This window comes from Octodon degus, unplaced genomic scaffold, assembly GCF_000260255.1.
Source record: "Octodon degus isolate 3935 unplaced genomic scaffold, OctDeg1.0 scaffold00007, whole genome shotgun sequence".
NCBI lineage: Eukaryota > Metazoa > Chordata > Mammalia > Rodentia > Octodontidae > Octodon > Octodon degus.
In genome coordinates this window covers 24,892,184-24,896,848 of record NW_004524583.1, presented here as the reverse complement: position 1 = coordinate 24,896,848, position 4,665 = coordinate 24,892,184, and positions in this window count along the sequence as shown.

The following is a 4,665-nucleotide window of genomic DNA, read 5'->3' as shown; positions in this document are numbered from 1 at the left end:
ATTTTAGGGAAGGGTCTACAGGGTGTTCAGGGTCTCACTGCTAGGTCGGACTCATAATGATCTACCTGTTTACAGCCTCCCAAGAGCTGGGATTATAGGCGGGTGCCACCACGCCCAGTCTCTATTAGTTTTATATTATTTTTCTTCGTATTCTCTTGCAGCTGTTGTATTGTTATTTCCTGGTTTCTTATTATTTTTAAGAGATGTTTATTTTCGTGTTCACTAGGTGCAGTGCTATCTATCTTCAAGATCTCAAATTCTAGTCTGTCAGTCTGTCTTTCTGTCTGTCTCTCTGTCTTTCTTCCTTTCTTTTGTTGTGTCTTTCCATGGTACTGGGGATTGAACTCAGGACCTTGCACTTGCCAGAAAGATGCTTATGCTGCTGAGTAATATCCCTGGCCCTCTATCTTCTGTTTCATTCAAGTGGTTTTGCCAGCTTTCAATGGAATTCTTAATGTTCTGCATATCTGTTTGAATCTGTTTCATACATTCTAATTCTTTCCTGTGTTATTCATTCCGTGTTTCCATCATTTTTCTATTCCCTTTTATTTCTTTATTTGTGTCTTCCTTAGATATATCGAGCAGTTCTTCAATGATTTTGTCATTTCCTTTTTTTTTTTTTACTGGAGAGGTTATTTCTGATATGATTTTCTCCATAGCCTGAAGGAATTGTTTCTTTACGTCAGTTGCTATCATCTCCGAAATTTCAGATGTGTGACTTCCAAGTTCTTCTATGACCTTGCCTCCTGGATTTGTTTTGGGTGGGCTAGAAGTCTGAGATTGCCTTTTGTTCTTTCTTTTGTTATTTTTGGCCGTGATGGTAGGTGTGTAGGGTGTGAGTCAGCAAGGCTCTCAGGAGAGTGGGAGGGCAGGGTAGGCTCACCAAAGTTCCTGTTGTATGGGGTTCATTGTGGCTTCTACCTCATTAAAGAGAGGGGGTGTATGGGGCTGGAGAGATGGCTCAGTAGAATAAGTGCTTCCCTGGCAAGCGCAAGGGCCTGAGTTCAAACCCTGGTTCTGCAGGGGGGAAAAAAGATTAAGAAGGGGGCAAGCTGCAGTTCAAAAAGGATCTTTTGATGATGAGTGCAGGCCAAAGTTGTGCAAGGCGCTCTCTCTCTCTCGTTCGTTCTCTCTCTCTCTCTCTCTCTCTCTCTCTCTCTCTCTCTCTCTCCGGAACCGGGGATTGAATTCAGGCCCTTGCACTTGCCAGGGAAGTGCTTATTCCACTGAGCCATCTCCCTGGCCCCATGCAAGGCTCTTTTGGTGGTAGATTGGCACAAGGTAGTGCTTTCCATGGTGCTGTGGTGGTCACATCTCCCTAGTGGTCTTCAGGTGGAGGACAGCGGCTAGGCTCCATGGAACTCAGGCAGGAAGCCTGGGTGGGTGGGACTAGGGCTGCCAAGTCTCCGCACTGTCTTCAAGGTGAAGAGGGGTAGCTGGGCTCAGTGGAACTCCAGCAGGAAGGCCACGGGTTGTGAGGGTAGAGGGGTAGCCTACCAGATCTCTGGGAGTTTTCAGGTCTTAGACGGGTGACAGGGCTCAGTGGAACTCTGGCGGATGGCTTGGAGGGACAGGGTTAGGGCTGTGAGTCTCTTCAGTAGTCTTCACGGTGAGGAGGGGTGGCTGGACTCAGGGGAACTCTGGCAGGACCTGTGAATTTCTTTTTGGATTAAATTTAGTTCTCATATACAACAAACTGTTGGGTTTGATGTTTTAAAATGTAACCTGCCCATCTGCCTTTAGGCCGGGGAATTGAGGCCACTCACACTGAGACTCACTCCTGTCATTGCATTACTATTTTCCTGTTGCCGATACTGCGTAAGTGCTCTCTATACTGATACACTTATTCCACTGGGCTTTTTGGCGCCATCGGCCCCATTGTCTGTAGGGTAGCCTTCAGAATTTTTTGAGCGCTGGCTTAGTGAGTTTTCTTAAAGTGCTATTTGTCATGGAAAGGCTTTTTAAAAAATCAATTTTGAAAGACAGTTTTATAGGTTATTTTAGACTTGGCTAGAAGTTTCTTTCTTTTAGGTCTCAAAGCACTCCAGTGTCTCCTACCCTTTAATGTTTGTTTTGGATTTACCTTCCTAAGTGATATGTTGCTTTTGTCTAAAAGCTTTTAAGGTTACATCTTTGTGTGGAACTCTTAGAATTTTAACTATGATATGTCATGGAGAAGTCTTTTTGTTTTGTGCCTATTTAGGATTCTATATGCTTCTCATATATATATAATTTCCTCCATACTCTATAGAAGAAATATTTCTTCTATTATATCTATAAACAGAACTTTTATTTTTCATGCCAGTTATGTATCTTTTGAGTTTTTCACTAATTCCACATGATCTTAGTTTAGTCCTCTTGTGTCATGTAGCAGCTGTTAGATATATCTTTTACGTTTTCTTGTTGTTGTTTAAGGTATTGCTGAGTGTATGGTCACTTGTCCCACCTGTCTTGTAGTTCTGGCAATCTGTCCTCACACTGGTCACTTCTGTTGCCTTTCAGAATAACTTTTCATATCCTCTATTTTTGTTTGGTACCTTTTCATGGACTAATTCATCATTAAACTGGTCATTCATATTTTGTATGATTTTGTTTAGCTCAGCTAGCCTTTTATTGGTGGCTTCTATAAGTTCAGTGTCCATTTTGTTTTTGAAGTCCATTAGCTAGTTATATTTCTGGCTTGCTGCATACCTCATTAAGTTTTTCTTTTCTTTTATCATTTTATAAAATTCAGCTGTTCATTTTTTTATTTTCTTCCCATTGATGTCCGATTGATCAGCCTTGGAGACAAGATGAATCTTGTGCAGCATTTTGTTGCCTTGTTTTCTTTTTATTGTTGTTGTCTTTTTCTCTTGTGTTTCCTTGTGCTGAGGGTTGTGGGTTGGTTAGAGTGGAAAGGCTTTGTTGCTAGAATGGAGATCTCCTTAGTGTCTGCTTTCCAGCGATGAACCCTGAGGATGGCTAACAGCAGGCTTTTTTTTGGTCCCACGACCTGACCACCTCTGCTTATATGGGCAGGGGAGGATCCAGTGTAGTTGGCCCAGCACCCAGTTCTCTGGAAATGAACCACAGAATTATTGACACAAGTATGCAGATACCTCATATAGTAAAAAAAAGAAGAACAAAAAAAACCCCAAACCACCAACAATGAAAAACTGTAGCAACAAGGGTTTAGGGAGATAACTCAGTGGCAGAAAACTCTGCCTTGGAAAGAGCGGGGTTCTGAGTTTGATCTCCAGTACCAAAACCAAAACAAAACAAAACAGTATGACAACTATCAACAACAACAACATGGCAACAACAAAATTAGAACAATAATAGAGTCAGTGTCAAAGTAGATATTGAAAGGCCCGGCCAGATAGCTCAGTGGATTAAAGCACCTTCTTAGGCAGATGCAGGGCCTTTCATGCTGGTCCTGCCCGCAGGGTGTGCTGAGAGGCCAATGAGACTGGGTGTGGCATGTGCCTGTAATCCCAGTGCTTGGGAGGCTAAGAAAAAGGAGGATTACTACAAGTCTGATCTGTGTAGTAAGACCCTGTACTAAATACATTTTAAAAAATTATATAAACAAAGTACATATTAACATATCATAAAAACCAATTAGCCACATCAGTTAGATGTGGTGCCCCCTGTCTGTAATCCTAGTGCCCAGGAGGCTGAGACAGGAAAAACACTGAATTTGAGCCTAGCCTGGGATATATCGTGAGTTCAATGCCAGCAAACACAAATACCACCAAACTCCAAACTAGTAACAGGAACGACTATGCCCCATGCTTCTTTTGCAGGTTATAGTGTGTGTGGGCTTCCTTGGGCTGGAGCTGCTGTCCCAGTCTATTGTTTCTCCCTAGAATTGCCAGTTCTCTCTGGGCTCACCTTATGTTAGGGGGACAGGCTTGATCTCTGGGAGCTGCTGCTAGTTTTCCAGACCACTGTGTTCTTTCCTTTGCATTGAACACCATTTCCAGCTTCTCCACAGTTTTTTGTTTTCCTGTCAGCTCTCTCCCAATTCCTGGAAATCTTTTTTTCTGCACCAAATTGTTATTTTCCAGATATTTTGATTCCAGGTCCCAGAGAGGCTGCATTTCGCTGCCACTCTGCCACTTGTAATGTTACATTTTTGTCACTTTCCTTAGCAAGGCACTGACCAGTTCACTTGTGAGTGTGTGTGGTATGTGTGTCACAGGCTGAACTGCTGTGACATTCCATCTGATCCTTTCGTGCTTTAAAGTAGGTGGAGTTGCAGACACCTTGAAGACCTCATTCCACTATCTGCAGTAACACAAGGGAAGCCTGTGGAGACAGGTAAGGTTGCAGTGTTGATCAAGAAGGGGAGGGGGGATCTTTCAGTGCTGGGTATTGAACCCAGGGGCCCTCCTAATGCTAGGCAGACACTCTCCCCATCAGCTGTACCCGAAGCTCAAGACAGGATTTTAATGTTTTAATGTTCATACGCTTTTTTTATTTCACTTTCTGTGATTTCCCTATTCCTGTTCTTTCTCCACTGGTAAGATTGTTCAATATTTTTGCTGGAGGAGCTCTTTACATATAAAGGAATATGGCATTAAATACATTGTTTCCCCTTTAGTGATAATTTAAAAAAATTTGTATGTATTTACAGTACATTCTGATTCCATTCATGTGGGGAATTGGTATATATATATATAT